The sequence below is a fragment of the Lactuca saligna genome, chromosome 9 (assembly GCF_052625555.1).
Source record: "Lactuca saligna cultivar CGN05327 chromosome 9, ASM5262555v1, whole genome shotgun sequence".
Classification (NCBI taxonomy): Eukaryota; Viridiplantae; Streptophyta; class Magnoliopsida; order Asterales; family Asteraceae; genus Lactuca; species Lactuca saligna.
Genome location: NC_136425.1, coordinates 94,441,260 through 94,462,061, shown reverse-complemented (window position 1 = coordinate 94,462,061; position 20,802 = coordinate 94,441,260).

Genomic DNA, 20,802 nt, shown 5'->3' with positions numbered 1-20,802 from the left:
TTTTGGGATGTTACAAGTTGGTATCAGAGCCCTGGTTTGAGGGATTCGGACACACCTTCGGGGTTGTCTGGACTCAAATCTGGGGATTAAAATAATTTGAAAAAGAAAATGTTTTCTAAGAGTTTTTAAGAAGGAACGAAGTGTATGATGTGCGCAACCGGCCGAGCTCAAGTTAGTATTCCCCAAAGTACCCATACAAGCTTATGTTATGTTTATCAGTTTCAGTAGAACAACATGCTAGAATAGGACTAAGGATCTAGGAGTGATGCCTTATGTCCCTACTTTATGTGCTTCAGTGTATGAAAATTGCATGCTAGAATTGAGTAGACAACAGTAGGATAGCCTATTAGGGTTATGCCTGATAGTATGAGAGCACTGTAGGCTAGTTTAGTCTCTCTCTATGAGAGCGAAGTTGCTTGAGATTGTTTCCTTTTGTCTGAATGTTGCTTGCTCTGTGCTACGTGGAACTCTGAGCAATGGGAGTTAGCCATTAGGTGAATACGCCGCGTCACATGTGATTAGGGTTGAATAATCTTAGAGTGATGGATTTGGCTCTATTGCACAACTCTTGTTTGAGTCTAACCGTTGTAGGGATGAGTCTGTTACTCGAAGGATTATCTGAGCCTCATCACATTTGATGGTATTCAGGTAATGGGTAAGTGACATTACTCGGAGGCCTTTAGCAGCTGAGGACCGGGTAGGGTGGAGTCAGAGATTTCCCTAGGGCAAGCCTAGGATGAGTAAAGCGGTGATCAACAGTAGTGTAAGGCATATGGTGGAGTCGAGGTAGTCCTTAAAGAAGGTACGGATAGATGTGGAAGGTAGTATGGACCCGTACTACTAGAAGCAAAGGATCCGTACTCGAACCAAGGAAGGCCAAGATAAGATCGGGGAACTTGTAGTAGAGGTGATCCCTCAAGAGGTATCAGTATCACTAACGGGTGTTATTTATGTATTGCAGAATGGTGGTACTACGTCCGAGGCCGACAGTTGGCACTTCAGGAGAGGGATCGGGTTCGGGATCAGGTTATGAACCAGTAGATGAGAGGCTACGCGAGTTCATCGTGTTAGAGATCACCACAGGCATACTTGAGTCGACCCCCATCATCTTCGGGTCGATCAAGGAGGGGATAGTTGAGTTGATGGAGGATCGCCTCAGGGCGTTCAGGAGCATCATGGCATCTGGTCAGTCGGGATCTCGCACACTGTCCTTTAAGGACTTCAAGGGCAGTGGTGCGCCGGATTTTCAGGGGGCAAAGGACCCCATAGCTGCCAGGCGATGGATTGCAGACATTGAGTCTGCACAGTTGACTAGCTTTTGCCCTGAGGGGTCGAAGGTGAGGTTTGCAGCAGGTTGTTTACGAGATAGAACTAGGGTTGGTGGGAGTCCGTGGGTGACTCGTTGGGAGCCTCAACTGTCGAGGCTATGACCTGGTCGAACTTGGTGACCAGGTTCAAGGCAGAGTTTGCACCAGCTGTCGAGTTTCAGCAGCTGGCCAGGGATTTTTTAGATATGAGGCAGACAACAGAGACCGTGGTGGAGATCACAGCCAAATTCCAGGAGAGGGAGTTATTGGTGCCCTAGTATGCGGGTGATGAGGATATGAGGACGACCCCTATCATGACATGCTACGAGATGATATTCAGGAGGATATCAGTTTTTCAGCTTGCCCTACCCTGGACTTTATGATTGCCAGGGCGAGGGAGAGGGAGATAGATCTGGAGCACATACGGAAGAGGAAGACAGAGGAGGGGCAGGCAGGAGGGGCTTCACGGAAGAAGCCCAAGGGATCAGATGGTAGTCCAAAAGGCCAGTTAGGACCGAGCCGCTGTAGGAGGGGTCGTCGGGCTGCAATAAGTGCGGCAAGACAGGGCAATTCAACAGGGATTGTACCGCCCCTGCACCTATGATACAGACGTCTGAGTTGCTGTGTTTTCACTGCAACCAGAAGGGCCGCAAGAAGGCCAACTGCCCTTAGTTGATAGCCCCCGCACCAGTGAAGGTGCTAGCTCCAGCAACCCTGCAGATCACTGATGGCCGGCAGGGCAAGGTAGAGGCTCCAGTGGTGAGGAGTCGGGCATTGCAGCTGACTATCGAGGAGGCACGCACCGCACCCGATGTGGTGATGGGTATCATTCTTTCCCTCTATTTCATTTCACATTGTTATGTTATTGATATGTGCTTTGTGTATATGCTTTAGGATCGTTCCATGTGAACGGTATCCTTGTTCAGGTGTTGTTTGACTCGGGTGCTACCCGATAGTTTGTTTCTCTTATGCTTAGCAAGAAGTTTACTGAATCTTCAGTCATGTTGGATTGCCCTTTAGAGGTAGAGATCGCCGATGATTGATCAGTGCAGGCATCAACGGTGTTCAGATATTGTGTTCTGAGATTATTCGAGGAGCGCTACTTGGTGGATTTGGTTCCCATTTCGTTGCGTGGGAACAAGGTGATAATAGGTATGGATTGGTTGAGCCCTAATGGGGTGGTGATAGATTGTGCACAACAGTTAGTGCAAATCGGGACCCCAAGTGGGGGAGAGTTGGTGATCCACGATGAGAGGCCACAACATGGACCCACAGTATGTTCAGCAGCGAGAGCTAGGCGCTACCTTCAGCAGGGTTGCGCGGGATATGTGGCGTATGTTGTGGATACCCGGGACGCGGGTAAGGCGACGGTGAACGAGGTTCCAGTGGTGCGATACTTTGCTGATGTGTTCCCAGAGGAGCTTCCTGGAATACCTCCTGAGCGATAAGTAGAGTTTAGGATTGACCTAGTCCCTGGTGCGGCTCCGATAGCCAAGGCACCATATCGGTTGACTCCTCCTGAAATGCAGGAGTTGTCTACACAGCTACAAGAGCTATTAGACAAGGGATTCATTAGACCGAGCAGTTCACCCTGGGGAGCCCCGACCCTATTTGTGAAAAGAAGGACGGGTCGTATCAGATGTGTATAGATTACTGGGAGATGAAAAAGGTAACGGTGAAGAACCGTTAACTGCTCCCGAGGATTGACGACCTCCTTGATCAGTTGCAGGGAGCATATTGGTTCTCCAAGATTGATTTGGGTTTAGGTTATCATCAGATGAGGGTCAGAGAGGAGGATGTGCAGAAGACCGCGTTTCGGACACGTTATGGCCATTATGAGTTCGTGGTGATGCCCTTCGGGCTCACCAATGCTCCTGCCGCGTTCATGGACCTCATGAACCGCGTATGCAGACCGACGCTGGATCGATCTGTGATAGTTTTCATTGATGATATGTTGGTTTATTCCAAGACGCAGGAGGAGCGCGAGGAGCATCTGAGAGAGGTTTTGGAGACTCTGAGGAAGAAGAGCTTGTACGTTAAGTTCTCCAAGTGTGAGTTCTGGTTGCACGAGGTGCAATTCATTGGGAACCTTGTCAACCAGAATGGTATACTGGTCGACCCGGACAAGATAGAGGCTGTGATGAGATGGGAGGTTCCGAAGTCTCCATCCGAGATTCTTAGTTTCCTGGGTTTAGCGGGATACTATCGGAGATTCATCCTGGATTTCTCTAAGATAGTCGTACCCCTGACACGGTTGACTAAGAAAGTTGTGGTCATTCGACATCAGGGAGGTAGTGGCGCGGCACGGGGTGCCATTATCAGTGATTTCAGATAGAGATGTGCGTTTTACTTTCAGGTTTTGGAAGAAGTTTCATGATGAGTTGGGCACTCGTCTGCATTTTAGCACTGCCTTTCACCCGCAAACGGGTGGTCAGAGTGAGTGGACCATCCAGACTCTTGAGGATATGTTGCGGGCATACGTGCCAGATTTCGGTGGTAGTTGGGATACCTATCTTCCTTTAGCTGAGTTCTCATACAACAACAGCTACCACGCGAGTATTGACCGTCCTCCCTTCGAGATGTTGTACAGACGGAGATGCAGGACCCGCTTTGTTGGGGAGAGGTTGGCCAGAGGGTCATGGGACGCACCGAAGTGGTGCTCCAGACGATAGAGAAGATTCAGCAGGTCCGACGCACGCTTCAGACTGCTCAAAGTCGGCAGAAAAGTTACGCCGACAAGCGTTGTTTAGACTTGGAATTCCAAGTCGGGGTTATGGTTATTCTGAAAGTGTCTCCATGGAAAGGCGTCATCCAATTCAGAAAGCGGGGTAAGTTAGGCCCAAGGTACATCGAGACGTTCAGGGTTGTAGCCCAGGTGGGCAAGGTGGCGTATAGGTTGTATCTGCCAGCCGAACTCAGCCAGATCCACAGCACTTTCCACATCTCTCAGTTGCAGAAGTGTTTGGTGGACGACTCGGCAGTGGTGCCTTTGGAGGATATTCAAGTCGACGACAGCCTGAATTACATCGAGCGGCCTGTGGCAATCCTTGACACAAAGTCGAAGGATCTGAGTAACAAAAGGGTGGAACTCGTGAAGGTGCAATGGCAGCACCGGAAGGGTTCGAAGTGGACTTGGGAACCGTTGGAAGTGATGATGGAGCACTACCCCAAGCTGTTTCAGGATCGAGAAGTAGACTTCAAGGACGAAGTCTAAGATAAGTAGGGGATATTTGTAGCACCTAGTACTCGGTACGTACTCCTTGCTATTTACATTTTTAAAAATAATGCATTTTTCCTTGGACTCGGCGAGTTGATGGGCCAACTCGCCTAGTAGGAGTGGGATAAAGCGCGTGAATTGGACTTTGGACTCGGCGAGTCGGTCCCCGGACTCGGCGAGTAGACCCTGGTTAGGAAAAAACCCTAATCCGGGTGTTTACACCCTATTTAAATGTTCTAACTTGGCCTCCTTTGTCCCTAACACTTCCAGAGAGCAGTAGAGTGAGACCCCAACCCCCATATTGTTCTTCAGAGTGTTTTTGGGTTTGTGAAGAAGGTTTGGAGCTTAGAAGAAGAAAGAGGTGGTTGAAGAGTGCAAGGAAAGGAGTAGATCCGAACTCTACTTAGGGAGAAGCTTCCATTCAGGTAGAAAAGTCCCTACCTTGATCTTTAGGTCATTAGCTACTACTTTTGTCCCAATTTGGTGGTTTTCAAGCCCTAAAACACCAAACTCCATGTGTTGTGCTTAATAATCCGAAAGGACTTTAGATGTAGACTTATTGGATGAATTAGAAGCATAAAGTTTTTGTGGTTGAAGTGATTGAGGTCCCCATTGAGTGTATGACCTCATTAAGACTTTGGTTTTGGCCTTATGAGCTTATAGGGCCATTCCTGCATATAAAGTTTGCAACTTTATGTGATAAGCATGCTCAAGGAACATGGATCTGTGGTTTTGAAGCGTTGCATCTCTTAGATTTGGCCTATATGGGAAATGAGTCATAGGGACTCGGTGAGTCCCAAGGAGGAACTCGGTGAGTTCAATGAAGATGGCGTTAGACTCGGCGAGTTGGATGACCAACTCGACGAGTCCTATGAAGATTGCTTGGAACTCGGCGAGTTGTTCTTCAAACTCGGTGAGTCGGGGCGCGAGTCGGTTCAATCGTCCCAAGTAATGAGTTAAGGGTTATTCAGTGAGTGGGAAGAAGGACTGGTCGAGTAGAACCAGGTTAATAGGAGAAGGACTCGGCGAGTCTATGCTGTAACGCGACGATTCTAGTCAAATGGACGTTGAATTTGACCAAGGAGTTGACCTTGGACCAAGGGAGGGTCAGTATTATAACCTAAGGGTATTTATGGGTGTCTGACCTTTGTTTATGGTTTATTGCTGGAGGATTTGCGATTCAACAGTCAGGCGCTTAGCAAGCAGACTTCAGCAGCTATTTTCGTGGTGAGTTACCTTCCAGTAGGGGTGGGTCTAAGGCCACAATGTCGGCCCACTAGTAGGAGACGTGTGATAGATGATTGTCTTTGTGATATCATCTAGGTTTGCTACTACCTGATATGTTATATGCTAGCATGATATGTTATATGTGATAGTAGTAGAGTTCGGTTGTTAGGACATAAGGGTAGTGAGACACCCCAGGTATGTCTGACAGTATGTGATGATATGTTTGGATGCTGGCTTGTTATGTTATATGCGATAGAGATAGTAGGAGCGGACCAGTCCCCATGTTTGGTTGTTAGGACTGAAGGGTAGCTCAGGCACCCCAGATATGTCTGATAATATGTCTATGTTATGTTATATGTGACAGTAGTAGGGGTGAAATAGTTCCCGAGGTTCGGTTGTTAGGACCGAAGGGTAGTCAGCACCCTAGAACAGTTGACATGGGTAGTCAGCACCCCATAATGGCTTGACATGGGTAGGTCGGCACCCCAGAATGGCCGTACCCTAGAATTGCCTGGCAGTATATATGCTATGTGATTTTATGGTATGCGGTATAGTGGGGGGAACTCACTAAGCTTCGTGCTTACGGTTTTCAGTTGTTGTTTCAGGTACCTCTTCTGTCAAGATGAAGGAGCTGGCGCGGTAGCAGCGCATCACACACGCTCTTTTGATTTCCGCACCAAGGGTCATTCTGGGATTTTGTACTCTGACATTTTCATGTTTTATGTTTTGGTTTACGGCCATGAGACATGTTTTATCAAATATTATGATCGTGTGATATTTTGTTACAAATGGTTTTTCAAATCGCTTAATTAAAAATGAAATTTTTGGCCTGTATTTTTGGGATGTTCTACTCGCATCTGCGACCTCTTGGAAATCATACCCTTTAGGCTCCGACACCCTGCCACGCTCACTAACTCACTTGCCAATGGATAAGCTACAACAACTAGAGCATCCCCTATCCCCAACTTGGTCACAAACTCTTCCTTGAAGCTTCCTAGATTCTCCAAGACTCTCACCGATTCGAGTATGGATCATGTGCTTTCAGTAGTATGGGACCAATACTACCTTTCACACCTATCCATACTTTCCTCAGCAATCCTCCCGAATCCTCCAAGTCACTTCCTCAAACTGGTACCCTGAATGCTCACTGACAGCGCAACCAGACCCACCTAAGCACTTCCTAGGCCCTCCTAGGTTCTCGTACCCTCACAGTCCTTAATTGTTGAAGAACTTCCCACTAATTTGAACTAACTACCTCATAACCATAACCACTTGCGACTTAGCATATTCACTTAGTAGCTAGCTCACATCACTAAGAGTCCCTCGAAGCACAAAGCAAGCTGCATTCATACAATGGGAAATCTAACCTACACATTCCAATCAAATTAGTTTATCCTTTTGACAGGGATCTATACTGATATGCGATTCTAAGGCTCACATAATCATCCATAATCTAAATAGGCTATCCTATCGCTAACTGATCAGTATTATCATGAAGCTCAATAAGCACATACAACAGACATATAAGGCATCTTCGTAGATCCTTAGTCCTAATCTAGCATGCAGTTCTCATACCCATACAATAGGCATATAAGGCGTCCTTCCTAGATCCGTAGCCCTACTCAAGCATGTAGTTCTCCTAATCATATCATATCGTAACATAACTGTTAGATTAGTGTCTAACTCCATAACTATTTTGGTATGTACTTGACCCGATTATGAGCATGGTCCTTTTGGGTTGCCTTCACCATAGCAATATGTAGGATGAATTATGGAAAGAGAGAGGATTAATTAGGATTTATTAATATATTATGAGAATAATATATTAAAGGAGAAATCATATTGTTTTATTAATATTAGTCAAGAATTAAGAATTAATTTTGTGTCTAAAAGAGATTAATTAAAGTTAAGGGGATTGGAGTTGTAATTATAAGATAATTGCAATTGGGCTATGGATCACTTTAGTATAATTGGTTGGACGAATTATATGGGAAGCCCATAAGGAATTTTCAAAGGGATAATCTAAAGGGGTCCATGGGCTGCTTTGGGCCTAAGTAGTCAGATCAGGGTTTCCTAGTTTGATAACCCTAATAGCCTAAGTATATGAGGAACCCTTAGGCGCCAAAAACGTGGCTAACACTTGGATTCGGGTTTCTACTGGTTTTTTGGTGCCTCCTCTTTCCTTCTTCTTCTTCTAGTTGCTTAGTGGTGTTTGTGATTCCATTAGAGGTGCAACACTTGAGGCACTAAGCTTTCTGAAACCAAGGAATTGATTGTTATTGTTATATAATAATCAAAGGTAATCTCTAAACCTTATTTCAGTTCATAATATGTTAGATCTAGGGTTTATGGCTTTGGGTATTCAATTGCATGTTCATTAGACAAACTAGATCCAAAAGCTATTAGGGTTTGCATGTACACAATAGGAATGATGTATTGCTTAAAACCCATCAATGGTATCAGAGACTAGGGTTGTCTTTTTGATGTACTTGATGCTATAGTTGATTATTCATGCTTAAAATCAAAATTTTTTGGTTTCTGGGGGCTGGACTCTCCGAGTCCATTGGGAACTCGACGAGTCAGAGTCGGAGATACCTGATTTCGTGGGATTTTCACATGTTTTGGTTGTGGATAATTACCTAAAGGATTTTTTATTAATAAAATCCAAATTTTTTTCAATATTTGGATATTATTCTAGCCAAAATAGAAGATAATTGTCAAAATTTAGATAATCTTTTGTTTTATTAGATAAAGATTGATTATTTGTAATTTAGATTTGAATTATCTTGTGAAGAAGTTTCAATTTTCCCCTTTAGGTTTTATAATTTAAATTTGAACTTAAAAGTGTTGTTTTGAAATTTAAATAGTTAAACCCTAATGTTTTGAAAAGTTGCAAAACGTGTCCTCAAGTTTTGGAATTTAAATTATGATTAAAAGGTTAATTTTGATATATTTAAATTCGAAACCCTAAGTTTGAAAAAGTTTCAAAACTTTCCCTCAAGTTTTGGATTTGAAAATTTAATTAAAAGTCTTAATTTGAAATTTTAAATTCTAAAACCCAAGTAATTTGAAAAGTTCATTTTACACCCTTATGGTTTTATTAATTAATTAAAGTGTATAATTAAAAGATAGTCAATAATTCCATAAAGTTTTGGTTTACATTTAACTAAATTAAAGGTATAATTTATTAAATTAGACCAACTAGTATTTTAAATGTATAAAATACACCCTTATACTATACGTAACATTAAAAGTCTAATATTATATATATGTATGAGTAAAAAGTCAGTCTTACCATTAATAGGCCTCATTCATGAAGTTGGTCTATAAGGGGTGTTTAAGGAAATTGCCTATAAAATAGCGATTGAATGGGTATCCACTCTTACCCACCGCACTCTTGACTGGTGGATGATCATTATCCGAACTGGTAGGATAAGACAAAACCTTCCATTATATGTATAATGAAGTACAAAGTAATTAAATGTTTTTCAAATTCCCAAATCATAGTTACTTTAGGCAAAATGTGAAATTGTATGCTAATCCTTGGAATAAGACTTTTTACCCTTGCTGAGACGTTAGTGGAGCATGTGTGGTTAACCGACACCCTAATTTGGGTTTGGCTTTGGTGGCGAAGGGTAGCTCAATGTTTATCATAGATCAATGGAGTGTGTGTGGCTAACCGACACATTGATTAGGTGATAGTAGCATTAAGTGCACCATGTTGATTCGCATGATTATTCACGCCTTGTTTGTGATCCTTGGCATCCCAGTCGCAAAATGGAAGGGAATAATCGAGATTAAACATGCCATTGAAAGGTTCAATGAATCTCAAAAGATCTAGGAATTTCAATTCATTTAAAACTTAACTTCTTTTTCGTTTTTCATGATGGAAATTGGTAAATCATCATTTACCTACCTTCAAATATTCTGCAACTAGATTACGGCATCCCTCTTCTAGGTTGTAGAGTATTGGGTTGGATCCTAGCCTTAATAACTCATTTAGGTGTTTTATTAAGGACTCAATCAATTTAACTTGAATTTTCTCCCGTTTTGTAGATGTCTAGTTTTGACAATCATGGTCTTCCTGAATTCTTTGAATATGAGATTCCATGATATGATCGAGGAACAAGAATTCATGCTTCACTTCCTCCACATCCCGCAATTATTCTCCCTAACCCACAAGTTCGAAGGATTGAAAAGTTCAAGCTCACTCAATCCCTTTTGGCAAGTAAACACGAAGATGGGAAACTTGTGTGTGTCACACGTCTTAGAGATGAAGTCATACATTGACATGTTAAGGATGATGGCTGTTGAGATTTCAGGTGAGTTGGCTATTGACTGGGTTCTCCAGTCACTTCCTGAATCATATAGTGAGTTTGTAAGAGAGTACTATATGATGGGAGACGAAGAAGCCCAAACTACCTGAGAGATCTAAGAGATGGGAGAGTCATGGCATATGGCTCTACTTCAGGTAAAATCCACTATCTAACTCCTTTTAAGTTCCTATTCTAGGCTCTTAATACATGATGTGATAAGATTACATTTTGATGTTTTGCAGGATCGAAGAAAAGAAAGGAAGCTTAAGAAAGAATTATGTTGAATCTGATCATGAAGAAATGGATTTCAATCGCATAAATTCAAAGATCCGATTTTTGAGCTGCTCCTTTAGAGTTAGAATAAATTTCTTAAGAATGTGTAATAACATAGTTTTTAGTTGAATTGCATTGTAAGGACAAGTTTTTCCGCAATAAAATAAATTTTTAGTTTTATCTGATTTATTTATCCTTGCAATGGCATGTGTGAAAATGGATGTTTGTATTTTATCAATGTTGAGATGGATATGATTCTTGTTTTTCGCTTTGTGGAAATGTCGAGAATTTACCAAATAAGGAAAGATTCTCATCGCCCAAGTTTCAATTGGACAGAAACCTGGAATTATGCAACATGTATTGTATGATGAATGAAAAAAAAAATTATATTTGGAAGTTAGACTAATTCTTTGACAAAGTGTCAAGTAAAGGACTAGGAGATCAAGTACACTAGGTTGTGTGTTGATCAAGTTCACCACAATAGTGATAAAGATATTCGTCATGATTTACTAAAGTTTAGTAAATATGATTATACTTATAATAATAAGTGTAATTCTGAGTTGATTGCAAGAGTTTCAATGAATAATAGAACGAATAAGAAGAATCAAGTAGGCAGAAAGATAAAAGTTTCTCTGTTCTAAGAAGGGAGAATACCATTTATTGTGTTTTATGATCATCTTAATGATTGAGAACCATATCATGATTGATCCTCTAAGTGAATCCTAGTGCATTTGTACGTCTAAGAAGAGGAATCGAGAATTGTGGAAATGGTTAAATCAAGAAGTCAATCATACTTCATTCCAAAACCAAGACTTAGAGTCATACTCCAAGATTGTGACTTGAGTAACAAGTCTTAAGTAGGCTTGTAACACTTATCAAATGTAGAATAAGAAAGTTTATTATTCTTGTACATTTGAAATTGGTAAGTTGTGATGTCTTGGATAAGACAAAGACCAACTAAGACCAATTGAGTGAAGTGTTAAACTTGATAAGAAGCTACACTAACTCTTGAATATTTGTTTTGTCAAGGAATGTTTCTTGACAAGAGAATATTATATGTGAAGGGGTCAGTGGGAGTCTTAATGGTCTTGAAAAGGTTCAAGAACATATCAAGAGTAAACCGACTTGATCATCGCTAGCACGTGACATGAGGTTTATAGCCTGTCATACTCTTATTTCTGTGTCATTCCAGTTGAGTTAATTATGCATGTGATTTCTATGAGTTCTGATTTGAAGGCATAAAGACAATGCACCTTGATCAATGGAAAGTACATTGATATGTATGGGTGAGTTGCCTGGAATACATGGTGGGCATTCATGCTACCATGAGGCAAGGAATCAAAATTGAACAAGTTCAGTCCATATGAGCTTGAATTTGTCGCAAACCTTGGTTTTGGCAAAATTCATATGGATAGGAACACATACACTATAAAATCTAAGTGACATAAGGTTTCCCTCCTTCATGAAAATGATTGTGAGGAAATTCTTTCACTAAGAAAGATTTTAAGGAGATAGCAATTTTGTAAATTGTATTCTCAAATTCGATTATGATTACGGCATCCCTCTTCATAGTTCAAATTATGAGATTTGGCAATTGGTTTGAACATTTGGGACTTAGTAACATAAGTTCTGAATTTGTTTAGACACACATGTGAGCTTTCTAAGATAAAGGTGTATGAGTTTAAGAAACTTAGATAAAGGCTTATCAAAGCATCAAGTATTAGAAATATGAACTTAAGGAATTCAATAAGCATTGTCTTCTGGAAGTTCAATTAATTTCTAAATATATTGCAAAGCTAGTGGGAGCATAAGTGTTATGCTAATAAGGAAATAATCATTATGTTAGTGGGAGCATGATTATTATTTTAAGTATTGCAGGATTAGCAATATTAATTATAGAAAAACAAAGATTCAATTTGCGAAGTCGCAAGGGTTGAAAAGTTGTTTTGCAATAATTAAGGGAGTGGATATTATACTTCGTTTCAAAAATCTAAAGCTTAGATCAAGAAATGTTAATAAAATTTAGTCAAGGATATATTGCACGTTCTCGAAATTGATTATGATTACGACATCCATCTTCATAGTTTGAATTGTGAGAACACGACTAACAAAATATTATGGCAAAAGACTGGTAAAGTATCATGTCTTTATGTAAGACATTATGCATCGTGTTCCATACGTTTTTAGTATAGGATCTATTGTGTATGCTATAATATTTGACCATTCTGAAATTTTCCAAATGCCTAGTGCATTAAGAGTGAAAAGGGACTAGAATCGGTTTGACTAAAATAATTAAATAACTATCAAAGGACGATCCAAAGTTCGCTGATGATTGGTCGCTTGTGAGTAGTTGGAAGTATAGTACTGGATGGAACATATCGACATTATTATGAATAGATAAGATTCTATTAAGAATTAGTTGTCATATGGAAAGTATGGAAATGTTTCCATATTGGGAGATGGAAATTAAGAATTTATGTCTAGATTTGAAAATTTTATGCAAAAAGATGTTCAAAGGAATGTACTTTGAGTGAGAGACATCACATCTATAGAATTGTTTTGTAACAATTTATGATAGAGAACCTTGTAATTTCCTTGGCCATGTCTTGGTGACTTTTTCTCTATGACTTTACGAAAGGATCGTTGCATAAAATGTTAGAATCTAACATATTCTAGTAGTGGCATGGACCTCGTGTTCTTACACTAACGATGAGGATTAGGAATTGTGAAATGAGCATCATTGGAAAAGTTTTCAATTGATCTATTTCACAAAGCATGGTCCATAGGAAACATAGTGTGCAAGCTTGGTGCATGGGATAACTATTGTTATAATTCAAGTAATAAGTTGATTTTCTGAAACAGTAAAAAATATATTACAAGTAATCAATATGGTGGTTAAATAAAAGTGTTTTATTTACACTAAAAAGTTTTAGGGCCATATAGGCTTAAATATTATTATTGTGTTTAAATTTGCATGTTTTGACTTTCAGAATAACTAGGTTATTCGAACCTCCATAGTCAGTCATACGTTGGAAGTAGGTATGAAGGAAAACTGTCATGAATCTGTATGTAGATTGTGTAGAGTGTTTAGACATAGCACAAGTTTGTTGCAGAATTCATGAATGCTTTGATAAGATTAGAGTATTGGATTAAAACCGCGCTCACTTGAATCACTTCATGGTTTTTATCACAAGTGAATGTGAGACGATAACATTGTATATATTCTTGAAACCGAGACGTGTGAGTTGTAATTACAATTTAGTTGCACATTGAAAATAAGTAAACGCACCAGTAACTTGGTGTTATAAAACATATTGTTGTGTGTGATTTGATGAGTAAGAGAAAGCGAGCATTTGAGTCAAAGTTTATCCGTTCCTTTTACCCAAAGTGGGATAAAAGCAATATTAGTGGGCACCTCGATGATTTAGTGATGACACCTAAGCGCTTGGCCGAACCGAGACTAAGTTGATGTGTTCAATTTTAGTCTGTAGTCAGTCATCATAAATCGGATGTTGGAAAACAATACACGAAGAATGATTTAAATCCATGTCACAGTCTATAAGATATCTAGAATGGAGGAATATATGATCACTTATCTAACGGACACGCGTATCTGATAAGATCAAAGTTGACAGCGGCTTTTAAAAGCTACGATTGCTGATCAGGTTCTGAAGTTATGCAAAATAGTTATTAGACTTGTCCAAGTGGGAGACTGTTGGATTAGCGTCTAACTCCATAACTATTTTGGTATGTACTTGACCAAATTATGAGCATGGTCCTTTTGGGTTGCCTTCACCATAGCAATATGTAGGATGAATTATGGGAAGAGAGAGGATTAATTATGATTTATTAATATATTATGAGAATAATATATTAAAGGAGAAATCATATTGGTTAATTAATGTTAGTCAGTAAGTAAGAATTAATTTTTTGGCTAAAAGAGATTAATTAAACTTAAGGGGACTGGAGTTATCATTATAATATAATTGGAATTGGGCTATGTATCACTTTAGAATAATTGGTTGGACAAATTATATGGGAAGCCCATAAGGACTTAGTCCAAGGGATATTCTAAAGGGGTCCATGGGCTGCTTAGGGTCTAAGCAGTCAGATTAAAGTTTCCTAGTTTGATAACCCTAATAGCCTAAGTATATAAGGAACCCTTAGTCACCAAAAACGTGGCTAACACTTGGATTAGGGTTTGTAGTCATTTTTTGGTGCCTCCTCTTACCTTCTTCTTCTTCTTCTTCTAGTTGCTTAGTGGTGTTTGTGATTCCATTAGAGGTGCAACACTTGAGGCACTAAGGTTTCTAAAGCCAAGGAATTGATTGTTATTTCTATCTAACAATCAAAGGTAATCTCTAAACCTTATTTCAGTTCATAATATGTTAGATCTAGGGTTTATGGCTTTGGGTATTCAATTGCTTGTTCATTAGACCAACTAGATCCGAAAGCTATTAGGGTTTTCATGTACACCACAGGAATTATGTATTGCTCAAAACCCATCAATAACATGTATGGGTATCTTCGGGAAAAACTTACTTGAACCTGGATGATTGCACGCATCACACACCTTGTTGTTTTCTCTTTTTTTAGATTTCTTTCAAACTTCTTTTTATGAAATGGTTTTACTTTTGAAAAATTTCATACCAAGTCCTTAGTTTGAGTTCAGACACACTCGAGAATGTGCCCGAATCCCTCAAACCAAGACTCTGATACCAACTTGTAACATCCCAAAATTCAAGGCCAAAAATTTTGTTTTGATTAAGTTATTGTATAAAACTGATCAATATAAAAAATTTCATAATAATATCTTATGTAAAAACCAAAGTGTCAATAATCAAAACATAGTATCATCAAACCATATCAGAGTGTAATCCCAAGGATCTTGTTTGCGGAAAACATAGTGTGCTGTGCTGTGATCAAGCTGACTCATTTCCTTTGAAAACAAAGAATCTGAAACCAAAACTATAAACCGTAAGCATGAAGCTTAGTGAGTTACCCCATCATACCACGTACCACATAATACCATCGGTATCTTTCAACCGGTAACTGCCATTGGTATCTTTAAACCGCTAACCATGGACTATTTCACCCCTACCACTATCACATAATAATATTTCAAAAACATACTGATCACATAATAACATCATAAACATGCTGATCGCATATTAACATATCATAAACAAACAGATAAGCATTGCATTGGTTCTGTATAACCCTTCGGTGTCTTTCAACCGGTGACTGCCATCGGTATCTTCCAACCGGTATCCACCACCGGTATCTTCCAACCGATATCCACCATTGGTATCTTTCAACCGGCAACCAGGGACTATTTCACCCCTACCACTATCATACAAAAACATGATATAATCATACAGTCAAGCATATTAGGGGTACTGACCTACCCTTCGGTCCTAACGACCGAGTCAGGGAAAAACTATTCCCTGCTACTACCACTAACACACATAGCATATCACATAAGCATATCCCATAAGCATATCACATGAGCATATCACATAAACATACCAAGATAATTATCACAAAGACAATTATCTACCAACTACCCCTGTTGGTTGGCAGACATTATGGCGTTAGACCCACCCCTACTGAAGTCCCGTTGACACAACCCCACACTGCTGAAGTCCCTCTGGCTCAACCCCAGCTAGTGGATGACTGATTCCCAAACTGTCAACACCAAAATAACACCCAATTAACAATTAGGTTCCACTACATAACCATAAGTACATACTTTGGGTAATTACTACATTACCCCCTTGCTTGGATTTATTCAATCCTAAGGCCCAATCCATAGGCCCAAAGTCAAACTAGGAATCAAGGCCCAACATATGGCTAAATTTCCAAATTGGGCCCAACCTTTAAAAGGTCATACCCTAAGGCCTAACCATTAATTCTAGTCCAAACAATTTGCATTTTAATGGCCCAAGTGAAATTAGGGCTTCACCTAAAATGATGATTAGGGTTAAGTGTTTCTCACTTACCCGATTAAGGACTTAATCGACGAAGGACTTAATCCATTAAGTCCAATATTGCTTAGATTAATTTTTGCCAATGATCATTATTTAATATCTCCAATTATTAAATAATTCCCGTGTGTCACGATTAATTCCCCAAATTAAGGTTTTATTGGCATTAAGGTTTTCCAACTCAAATACTAGCCCATTATTAATTTGTTGGGCTTTTAGGTCAAGTAGGCTTTATTGGGCCTATTAGGCCCACTATAATATCATTAAGCCCATTAGGGGTTGCATTGGGTCAATTTGAGTCCATTATACCCATTAGGGTTTTCACTAAGCCCATTAGGCTTCATTGGGCCCATTAGGGTTTCAAGCACCCCAAACGCATCAATCAAAACGAGGCAAAACACACCGCCACCCGACACGGCGGCCGGTGGCGACAGGAGGCTGCAGCAACCACCTTATGGTGGTGGCTTTCAATTTATTTTATTATTCCCAGCTGTAATGTACATTTTACATTTCTAAATATCAAGATAACACGCACTAAACAAATAAACACACACACGCACAACCACCTTGTGGTGCCCGGTGGCGACAGATGGTGGCAGAGAACAATAGGGCAGCAGGCAGCAACACCAAGCGAAAGCAGGTTGTTATGAGTCGTTGTTCCGATCAGAGTAAGATATCACACACACTCTATCGTCCCCTAACATCCTGAAGCACGTCAGCAGGAGTGACAGCAGTAGTGGCTAGCAGCAATGGTGTCGTGATGGCTAGGAGGCAGAGGAGAACACGACTATTGTCGGACTTGCCAGAAGAAGAAGAGGAAACACGGAAAGGAGGTCGTGACCAACCGACGCTCGATAGACACCACCGGAGAAGAAATGGAGAAGAAAAGCAAGCTCCAGTGTTATTATGGTCTTGGCATCCCACCCTTAATCGTTCGCATTTCTATCATTGGTCTCGGTGGCCCTCCAAGCCACTCACGACGTCAACGACAGTAGTGGTCTCGACAGTCTTTGGTTGATTGGAACAAGCAGAGCCGATGGGAGTGGCGCTACACAAAGAAGGTGGTGGCTGCAGGATTAGGGGGCTTAGGGTTAGGGTTTGCTGGTTGGTAACACCATATATACCGACTCCCTTAAAATATTTAACCATAATGACAAAATTAGTCCCTAGCCATCAATTCTCTTTCAAATGAAATCCAAAACTTACATTTTAGCCCTCCCTTCCATAATTCCTTACAAAATAAATCCCCTAATTTAAAATACAACCCCTAAGCCTCTAAAATCCCTTCAAATGAAGTCCTAGAAGTTACCATTTAGTCCCCGCACTCATTAATACTTACAAATTAAGTCCGTATTTTCACTTTTAACCCAAATCTCTTGAAGTGTGATAGTTAGCTCTACGAGACCATCATTTGATATATAATTATTTATTTTAGGGCTTCTGTTCGGCAATGAATTTATTTAGTTGTCTAATAAATAAATGGGGTATTACAGAGCGAGGCTAGGATTTTCAAAACCCCAACCCTAATTTTGATTACGGTTTATGGAGGTTTGGGTTTTTTGAAAAACCCATCAAACTAAAACTCTAAAGACGAAAACTTTGGCCTTTAGGGTTTAATCAATATAAACCTTAATTTGCAATTCAATTATTAGAGAAATTCAGTTTAAACAAAAAAAAATGGCTCTGATACCACTGTTAGGTGTTATGTAAAAAATTAAACTAGAAAAACAATTCCTAAGTTCACATACAACCTTATTTGGATTTATGTTTTAACTATTGAGCATGTAACATTGAATTACAAAACAAGAACCCTAAGGGAAGAAGCTATTTTTCGAAAATAACTAGAAAGGGTTATAGAATTACATAACTTTCAACTATTAAAGTAAACAAATGATAATCCTTAGCTCTTGATCTTCTTGGAAGCCTAGCACCATAATTATTGTGCCTCTAATGGAATCACACCCAAGAGCTAGCAAGAAAGAAACTCTAGAGAGAGGAGATGATATAAGTAATTTTTAGCCAGGGTTTCTCTATGTGTAGGGGATAGCCAAAATTAGGAGCTAGGAGGCTCCTTAGTTAAGGTGACTTAGACCAAAAGCTAGGGTTTTAGGGATAACCCTAGGATTCCCCTGCTTAGGGCCTAAGCAAATCCAGAAGCCTTGTCCAAGTCCCTTGGACAAATTCATTAGGGTTTACCTTATGAATTCAATCCACCTCCTCCAAGGAGGATCTGGAACATTCCTTCAAACTATTTAATAATTGCAAACTAGTCCCTATACTTTACAATTAATACAATTAACGCCAAAATTAATTCCAATTAATTTTTACCTAACTATTAATTTAATATTATGATTTATATTCAATATATTATTTCATAAAACATTAATATATCATTTATATTAACTTATTAATCTTATAGTAAATTAATTTCTATCCTTTCATAATTTCCTTATCCAATTGCTAGGTTTGAGGGAAACCTAAAAGGACTGTGCTACTATCAATTCAAGTACATATCAATTATAGTTATGAGGTTAGACACCTAATCTGACAATTATATCGTAAAAATCATTTATTTTTAAAAATGCATGTCCAATGCATTCCCTGAGTTCAAGCTTGGTTAAAATGTAGATTAAAGACCTAAAACTCATAGAAGGCTCTACATAACTCATACAACTTCTAGATATAGAATATATGGTGTTCAAGGGACCAAGCTGAGCTAGAAAGTTAAAAATTTTATCTCATCAAACCAGTATAAACCAAAAGTGGGCCAAAACATGAAATAAAACCTAGATATAAGAAGATAGAGTCCAAAAGGTTGAAACTTGAGGACATACAATGAGTCCAAAAGATGCACACAAACTGAAGAAACATGTGTCTTGAAGATGTATGTTCAAAAACTCTTTCATTTTCAATCCAAGATCACAAGAACACCAAAAGCAAGCCAAAAGCTTCAAAGAGAGACTAGAGTTCAAGGATACTTTGGGAGGTAATAGAGGCTAAGAGTAGAAGAAACTAAATCCATCACTTCCTTTAAATAGTGTCGTTAGCCCGACAAGTATGGTCTTTGCACATCAGCCTTCACCAAACTGTGGCAAGCTTTCTGCCACATCGGGGCGCCTGTGTGACATCTCCAATTTTCACGGTCCGAAAAAACCTTTGATTTATGCTTATTTTAAAAACATGGTAGTGTAGAATGTATCCCATAAAAAGTATTTCCAAATATTTTTTTTCCATTTATTATTAAAACTATATGTGATACAAAGATACTGAGTTGGTTGGGCTTGTGAGCCTGGTGAGCATAGAGAGTTTTCAACCCACAATATTGTAATTATATATTTTTTACAATAAACAAATAGCCTGTTTACTCATTGCTGTTATTCTCACTCTCTGATCAGTATATGCTAATATCAAAAGCACTACCTAAAAATTAAGTTCTCTTTTAGGTGAAGGAAGTACGACCGCTTTACCAATAGTGGAAACCCAATCGCGAGATGTTTCGACTTATATTCCTACTAATGTCATTTCAAATACTGATGGAAAACTATTCTTATTTGTTGATCTATTTAATGTTGTAATCCGACCCGCTATTAATGTGGGGATCTCTATTTCCAAAGTAGGGTCTGCAGCTCAAATTTATGCAATGAAACAAGTAGCAGGTTAATTAAAAATGGAACTGGCACAATTCCTATGAGTAGAAAATACAAATTTGGGGAATCCTTAGCAATATGTGTCAATAAAGCAACCTTAAAGGGGATAGAGTACCCAAACGAACAATTTTCCTTTTCCCTGAAGAGTATGATCATTAATACCTATAGGTGGCAAACCTGCTAGTGTTCCACTGGACTACGTAGAATAGTCAATGCTCATCATGTATACTAGTTTAGATGACCGGTCCGGGTAGTGCAGATAGTACAATGCATACCCCTCACCATTATTTTATTTTCCCAAAATCCCTTTACTAACCAATGCAAATTTAAAAATGATGAAGTAATTTATACAATAAAATCATATCATGTTATTGCATATAGCAAATATATCAAGAACACAAGTAATAAACACATATAGCATATAATATAATCCATATCTATTTGTATGCCGAAAGTAATTATGCACTCACTGTTAAAAGTGGATGCATTGCAATTTTTGTAGCGTTTTCCCGAGCACCATGACGTTTCCCTTAACATAACCTAAGTACGATTGTTACTATGTCTTATTCTGATATTCTTCATGACCATTGATAGTCTAGATTCCTCAATAATCCCAATGTCTACATCAAGATATATCAATTCAATAATAACCATGTAGGATCGTATCAAAGGTAGGGTACGTTTGGTATATATAGAGTATACTATTTGGAAATCTCAGTTGAAAAACCTCATTAAATCAATCCTAGATATCACTCTCATAAGTAGATAGTAATATGACATGGAATCACTGATAAATCCTATTTATAAATTCATAATAACAAGTATGAA